The following is an 8,126-nucleotide window of genomic DNA, read 5'->3' on the forward strand; positions in this document are numbered from 1 at the left end:
TTGGGAGGGAGGAAAGCAGGACAGATGAAAGTCATCACACAGGAATGAATGTCTGCCTGCAGTCGCACAGGGCAAGGGAAGAGTAGGCTGTGATGGCGTCTCCTCTTGTAATATTTTATGGTAGTGTACTGTAGTTCTGAAAGGATCTCTTTAGGAATTCAAGCTATTAAAGGGGTTGTAAAATTGAAACAAAAGCCTCCTGCAAAGTCAAATGTGCCAGGCTGGGGAAAAAGCCTGGTCGGTACAAGGAGAACAGGATCAAAGCAGTTTTAATCAGTCTGGTCTAATGACTGGAGAGGTGCTATGGCCTCATAAAAGGTTGCAGCCAGTCTAATTCTGGTCCATCCTTTGGAGACAAAACTTCTTACTGTTGAGAACAGGTGCTCAGACTCCAGCATGATATTCCTAATAGAAGTCTTCCTAGCTCCAGGCTGTAATTAGCAATTTCATCCTGTTTGTTTATCAGTAAAAGACTGCTGCTCTGTCCAGAAAAAAATACAGTGCACGCCCCACTTTCTCATGTTGGTTCACAAGTTTCCCTTTGTTAATGAGGACTTTTTATCCTTCCTCTCTAGAACAGTAAGAGGCAGGAGAACAGGAAAAAGCCTTCCCTGATTATTTCCTCCTGGCAAAAGGTGGTGTGAAGATGCTCCCTTTAGAACATTGTGTTGCAAGAATATCAATTTTCTGTCACATTTCCCTGAAACTTAACTGCTTAGAATTACCTGACTCTCTAACTTTGCACAGAAGTGATTATTTGCAATTACTGCTCTTCAGGAAGGCTGACTTTGTTTGCAGTGTAAATATTTTGTTTTAACATGAGATTCCTTCATCTAACACTGTGATGCTCTGGGAAAGGGAGACCTACTGCACTCTGCCTGCCTAAGCTGGGTTGTGCCGGAGAAATACTCTGCAGGGAACAGTTTTATACTGACAAAGGTATGGAGTTGGACACGTGGCTTCTTGCCTCTGAAATCTGATTTTTCTAGACTTTCTGCAGCAAGTTTGAATCGTAAGAGTAAAACCTACCCCAGCTGCTAGTACAAATCTGTCTCCGAATTCTCCCTGCTGCTGATCTGCCTCCATAGTCCCCCGCAGTTGTGGCCCCGTGTATATGAGCCATAATTCGCTCTGTACCGCAGAAAGGGCCATAAGCTGCTTTGGGCACATATACCCCTGTCTGATTCCTTTAATGTGGGCTCTCATCCCTGGAAATACCAGCTGTCTGCCAGGACGGTCGGGGTCCTGGTGCTGTACGGAGGTAAGAAGCGGTCAGCGCTTGCGTCTTGTTTTGTTCCCGCAATGTCAAGCGAGTGGCTACTGCTGTTGGTTTCTCCCAGTTAAAACTGCAAATAAGCGCTTTCCTGGGATCAGCACAGACACGTTAGGGTTTGCATGGTGCGATTTAGCTCCAGTCACCATGTTCATCAACACCGGTTTGTACTTGATTTTTGTGGAATTTCTTTTCAGACATTATCTATGTATTTATAGAGTTGATACATTTCACTTTTAAAATGCCATTGAGAGGGCGTGTAATCTGTACAAGCACCAGATGGACAAATGGCTTATTAACACCAGAATATGAGTGTCATCTGGATGGCTTAACGTGCAGTGCGAGGTACAATTAGGACATGCGTTTATGCTGCTTGAAGCCAGGGTTCAATTTTTAAGGCACGTCTGTGTTGGCAGAGCTTGCTCGCCTCTTGGCTTGCACTGTTTGCTCTGCAGGTCGGCATCTCCTTTTTCCTGCTGACTGTTTAAGCAAAGGGTTAAAGAGCTCAGCACCCCTCGGGGAGGGGAGGCAGAGGGGAAACCAAAGCCCCCGATCCCGCTCAGGTCTGACAACTCTGCTCTGTCTGTGCTCGGTATTTATTATTTTTTAGGCAGTTCAGAGCCAGTACAGGTTTGATTCCCCCTGACTGCTTGTTGCAGTTAAAATCCAAAAAACATGAGAGAAAGGTCTAGTAACGGTCAGGAGGGATGAAACGTGGTGTGATTCTGTGATTCGGGGTTCTTCCCTGCTCCTACCCAGCCCGGGTGATCCCCAAGGGCTGCGAAAAGCAGGCAAAGGGGGAGGTAGCGCCGATGCCGGGAGGTGCGTTCAGACCCCGCGGCGTGGCAGGGGAGCGTGCTGCCTTCTGCCTTTGCTTCACGCCGCTTCCTCTCACAGAACAATCATCGTTTAATTAGTTTTATGGGAGCATTTTGTGTGATATTTAACTTTTGTGGTTTTTTTTCTGGTGTTTGTTTTTTTTTTTTTTTTTTTTTTCAGAGAAAGTTATTTCCCCCTCTGAAGGCCCTCCCTTCCCCCCCTTTCCAGGGTCCAAACAGAGAAATAAAGGAGGGAAACCACCCCCAACCCCGTATCTGGAGTCCAGGAGTTTGAGAGAGCTTTCGATAAGAGGGGAGTGATCCTGACTGCCAGTGCTTTACCACAGACTCCCCCGGCAGCTTGATCGGGACAGTTTCAGAACTGGGAGAGAGGACCCTAAATTTCCCCAGTGCTGCGGCTGCTGCCGAAGATCGATGGGCCGTTCTTTGTTCCACCCTGCGGAGACAGGCTGCTGCTGGGGGGTAACACAAAGGGATCGTTCGAGGTATTCCGGTGCGTAAGTCCAAATTTGGCAACCTTAAATTCCTAATTCTTCTACTTTTGTGAGGTCCCCAAACAATTCCTGATGATCTAGAATAAAGCTGGGGCTTTTCTTTTGGGAACAGCAAGACGGTGTGTCCCAGCGATAGCGGCGTGTAGAGTAGCTGGGCTCGGTCCTGTAAAAGCACACCCTAATTTTGACCGACCTAAATACTCCTGTGCTCCCTTACTCTAGTGGTGCACCATCACACAGCCCATTCTGTGGGTTACAGATGACTATGTAAAAAGAATGCCATTCCTCCTCCTCCTCCCCTCTGCCTGTGGGAAACCTGCTCGTTTTTCCTCTTTTTTCCTCTCTGTCTCTATTTTCCTCATCTGGATTCTCTTTCCCTTTTATCTGACATCCCTCGTTCTTGCATTAATGTGTAATAAGACAGACAAGCCTAGAACCCACCGATCCCAGCAGAGGTTTTGGCTTCGAAGTATTAAAAGAAAAGACTATCGAGAGTCCTCAAGATCAATATTTTGTTGAAAAAGTTCCCCAAACTAATCCAAGAAAGGAGCATAGTGTAATCTTTCTTTGAGGTTGAAAGGACTAATTTCATGCAGAAAAAGATTGTATCTCGGGCTGGCATAGGAATAGAAAATAAATAGGTATTAAATTACATTTGGCTGTTTCAAAATAATCTAATAAAGCATCTGCTGGATCAATAGCTGAATCGTTATCCAAGGCACATAGCAAGCTTTCCCTTTTTTAATTTGAGATGCAAGAAAGAGGTTTCTGCATTACCATAATAAAAAGAATAATACTTTAAGTCTTCACAGGAAAAAAGCAGAAATAGAGAAAAAAATCCGAGAACCACACTTTATGCCTTAAGCAAGTGTCATTTTTCATTTGAAACATGTAATTTAGGGATATTGTGAAATAAAGTTTTTATATTTAATGACTGTCAATCTGTCAGCTTTGCTGAGCTGTTTGACAAAAAAACCCCAACTCCGAGTCCGTGAGAGATGACTTTGTGTGCAGGAAGAGAGGGGAAGGGCGAGACAAGGCTTTCAACTACTTTGTTCTCCCAATTAAGGCTCTCTGGGGAAAAAAAAAAATAAAAAATGATGGAACAGTTATCCACTGAAAATGCAGTTTCATCAAAAGAAAATGAGCTCTGCCTATGCTGACTGCTGCTCACCGCTGCAGCGTGCACGGCCACAAACACGAATTATATAGGGAGAAACTGCAACTGCGTGTGGACCGCTGCAAATAAAGCAGAGATAACAGGGATGTGTTATCAGCCTTTCAAATATTGGGGGAAAAAAAAAAAAGTGTACCAAATTGTCTAATAAATATATACAGAAAATATGGTCTTTGGAGTCAGAATAGGAAGAAGCAGACTAACGAGAACACGTCTCCGTATTTAAAGCAGTGGGACTTGAGGTAGTGAAGAGGGATCTCAGAAATGATACGAAGAACATGACAGAGGATGAGGTTATCCCTGAGGACAGTGGGTATCGGTGGTTACTGTCCGTCTGGGAAAGCACTTCAAATGGCAGATTTTTTTTTTTTTTTTTTTTTCCCTGGAATCGGGTTCCCTGCAATATATTCATTAATGCAGCACAATGGAATAAGGAGTATGGTTATAATATATGCCCAGGGCACCAGCCTGGGAAGAGATACAAGCGGTACAGAGGACTGAATTACAGTTCAAAAGGATCTTCATAAATGGGAGAAAATGACCTGAAACCGATAGCGTGAGACTCCCTGAAGAGGAATGTGGCGCTGAATCAAATACGAAGGTGACATCAAATACACAAAACCCAAGGGGTCAATAACAGCTGTAAAGCGCTGCAGAAATTGTGAAAATGAGGGTGAACTTCCCCAGATTCAGCAAATGTTTTGTTTTTGAAGTGAAGTCACCGCCGCACAGCCTATCGATGGAGGTGTCCCGTGTCAGATGGAGGTGAGAAAGAGAGAGTCGTCCTGCTCAGGAGTGAGGTGAGGTCTGAGCGTCCTTCTTCTGACGCTGAGCTTCCAAAGAGGTGAAAACAAACTGCTTTTCAAATAGAGCATTGAAGGGCCTGGGGAGGTTTGGCAAATGCGGCTCAGAGTGATGATGATGATGGGGTAAGGGTTTATGTAGTCTGGAGAGTCCATCACAGGATGGAGAAGTCTGGAAATACATTAGGATTGTTTCCAAGAGGGCGGATATTTAATTTTTCACCCGGTTAACTGAGTCTGGAAGAAGTAATCAGCTTAATTTGAAATGGGGAAGATTTAGTTTTTAACTGCTTTTCACCGGGTAGGTGGAGGGGCCGCGGGGCGGATGGCTGCGAAGGCTCCGGCATCGCCACCGCCGCTGTCCCCGTGTCCCGGGGCTGTGCCGTTGGGGTTTGTCCCCTGACAACCGTTGGCCCTGGCGGCTCGTTTTGTCGCGTGGGAGGGAAAGGAGAGGTCTCATCTGGTGGTGGGGTGAAAGCGTCCCTTCGTGAGAGAGCTGCGCTGGGAGCTCCTCACTTAATTATCAGAGAGGTAAGAGCGGGAAGCAGAAAATGGGCAAAGGGAAGTGAGAGAGGGAGACCTGGCGAATCGCTTTGCCGTGGGTCTCCGCTGCCAGGGCTCGTGTCTCCGCAGATACCGGTGAGCGAAGCACAAGGCCAACCTCAGGCTGCCGTCACTCTGCTTTGTATAAAACAAATCCCCGAATCCCCTTCCAGCCGAACGCACAGCCGCCACGGTGCTTCCTGCGGCAGAGAAGTCGGCGTTTTCATTCGCTTTCATTTCGCTCATTCTCATTTCTATTTTCGGAATACCTTCCTTTTTAAATGAGGGCCGTTTCGGAGGCTGTCAGCCGGGGGCCAACAGCGCAGAAGCACCTCCAGTCTGCGCTGGGATCCTGCCAGCGTCCTCTTTCTGTTTTACCGTCGCGGAGTTCCCCATTTCTTGTGCGCCTTTGCCTCTCGCCGGGTTTCTATCATCTAGTTTACTGATTGGCTTTGCATTCGCTGCTAATTACCGGTCTCTGTGCTGGCTTTGGGCGGGTTGCGTTTCTAATGCTGAAGGTATGGGTGGGCCGTTAAGGGGTGAGACAGGAACGCGTCGGGCACATCGCTGCGTTTCAGAACCCCGAATACACAGGCGCAGGTGCAAACATAGGAGCAGCTTATTGCGCAGCTAGCATCTCAAATGCCTTCTTTATTGGAACACGCTAACCACCGAATATTTTATAGACTATTCGGTGGGGCCCGTGGCTACAGGAAACCTGGCCGGATTGAGAAAATACCCCAGAGGATCTCGCCTGCCTGACAAAAGCATCAAAATTATGCCCCGAATAAGATGATGAGAAAACTAACACCTGCCGAAGGTCTCTGAGCACGGGGTTTGATGTCCGCTTTTGAAGCTGGCTTGGAGACCTTCGCTCCTCAGGTCCGTCATCTCCTCTGGGCCGGAGCTGCGAGTTCAGGGTGGTGGTTGGGTGGAAAACTTTCTCAGGGAAAGCAACTGGAAACCCTCCCCTTCCGTTCAGGTTGGTTTAAGCTACTGTGAATCTTCCCCCCTCGGTTCCTTAGATGGGTGTGAAACAGATGCTTTGAAAACCTTCAGAGAGAACACCCGTCCGTCTAAAAGTTTCTAAAGACTTAATAGCGTGTGGCCTTTTTTTGCTGCTTCGCAGCAGAACTGGCATTGCTTTAAACTTGGAACGAGCTTTTTTGAGCTTTTTTTTTTTTTAATTTTTTTTCTTTTTCCCACCACCCCTCCCAAACGAGCAGGATCTTTCTGCTTGTGCTGATGGGGTGAGGTGTCAATGCCAAGATCAGCCCGTACACGCACGTCTTGCTAAACGGGAGGCGTGCGGCGTCCGCGCTGCAGGTTAATTAAGAGCGTTGCTTTCAAGTTTATTGCCCCCACCGAGTTTTGCCTCGGGCGCTTGTGTGCGGTGAGCTGACGGCGCTCTTTCTAAGCACTTTGGTCGTCACATTTTCCCCTCTGTCAGGATCCTCGCGGGGGCGGGAAGAGGAGGAACCGAAGCCAAAAGCTTTTGATGAGGAGAGTTTGCGAAAGAACCCGAAGCTTTGCGTGGCCCTGTCCCGGGGAGGGGATTGGAGCTGGGCCTTGAGCTCGTGACAACAGCAGGAAGGTTTATCTGATTTTTTTTTTTTTTTTTTTCTCAATACCTGGACGGTGTTGCTGTGTGAGCTGCCAGTTTCCAGTGTAACGAGATCCCGCGCGGGTGAGGGGTTTGGGAGCCAGCCCTGTTCCCCGGACGCGGCCACGTGGCGTAACAAACGCATCGCTCAGCGACGTCTGGAGCGAGCAGGGCTGCAGGGATTCGTCCCTCCGAGAGAAGAACGGCGTTTTCTCCGGGACGCGTACACAGGCACTGCGATGAAGATTTTCTTTTTATTTTTTTTTTTAAAACTATTCGCTGAGGCTCACAGTCACTCAGCTATTCGGTCGCTCTGTTCCCAGCCTCCGCGGAGCCTCCAGCTTTCGGTGAGCCGTGAAACCCTGATTCCCCGGCGAAGGAGTCTTCTCTCCTGTGGCGCTTTTCAGCGTTACCTCTTCGCACGAATGACGTCCCCAGCGCGTGAAGCTGCTCTGGGGGGGTCTCTCTGACCCTGTGTCCAACGCTACTGCTTTTCTTTGGAGTACGGCAGCCGGAGAGGAAACTCGCACCCGCCCTCTGTATCGGCGCAGCCTCCTCTTTTGAGGAGGGTTATGGTTCCCCCCCGGCACGTTATCCCTCTTTCCTCTGTGCTTTAACGTGACTTTTTGCTGAATATACACTGACCCGTCCTTAGCCTTGATCCTCGTTCACCTCTTCCCGCCTCTCCAGCCCTGTCGTCCATGCTCGGCCGTCACTGATATATTCACGGCAACTAATCTGACGCAACCTTGGGGTTTGTACTCCGTGAGTGCTGCCCAGCTGATCCAGGAGGAGGACAGCCTTCTGTCCTTCTGTCTGTCCTGCTCTTCAGCTCTTCGCAACCTTTAGGGTCCGGCTCCAGACCTTCCCCCGCCCCCAAAAAGGTGAGGATAACTTGAGCGGTGGGATCTCCTCCCATGGCTGCGCCTGGTGGGGAAGCACTTTTGAGGAACTCTAGAGGGTTAAAACCACGTTTCCGAAACCAGCCTAGGGGAAAAGTCACATGCACGAGGGAGATTTTGCAAGTTGGTGCTTGCAGCTTGGGGGAATGAGAGGCAGTACGGGGGGGCGGGGGGGGAGCGGGGGAAGGTGCAGGCTCCTTGCCTGGGGTGAGCGGCGCTGGGTTAGTCCGTGGTCCCCGGGAGACGCAGGGAAGAGAGAGACCTTCTCCGCGCAGGTTGAAGCTGTGGGACCAGAGACCTCCTCGCTCGGCCGTGGGACAGCACAGCGCACTGGGCAGAGCGGGACAAAGGACAGTGAGGAGGAGGAGGAGGAGGAGGGAGCTGAACTGGACCAGGTAAGCCTCTGCCAGCCGCTCTGGAAACGAAGCAGAAGGACTTGCTGAGTGTTTCCCTGCTGTTTAACGAGGGCTTGGAGATGTCCTAAAAAGAAGG

General features: G+C 49.0%; 1 long non-coding RNA gene across 1 annotated transcript; it reads left to right on the forward strand.

Annotated features, from left to right (window-relative positions):
• The first annotated feature begins 7,021 nt into the window (after positions 1–7,021).
• Positions 7,022–8,126, forward strand: LOC309679332. Its single transcript, XR_014269826.1, has 3 exons — positions 7,022–7,079; positions 7,423–7,616; positions 7,910–8,126. It is a non-coding gene; the product is annotated as an uncharacterized lncRNA (long non-coding RNA).

This window comes from Vanellus vanellus (assembly GCF_965231255.1).
Source record: "Vanellus vanellus genome assembly, chromosome: 18".
In the NCBI taxonomy this organism is placed as follows: domain Eukaryota; kingdom Metazoa; phylum Chordata; class Aves; order Charadriiformes; family Charadriidae; genus Vanellus; species Vanellus vanellus.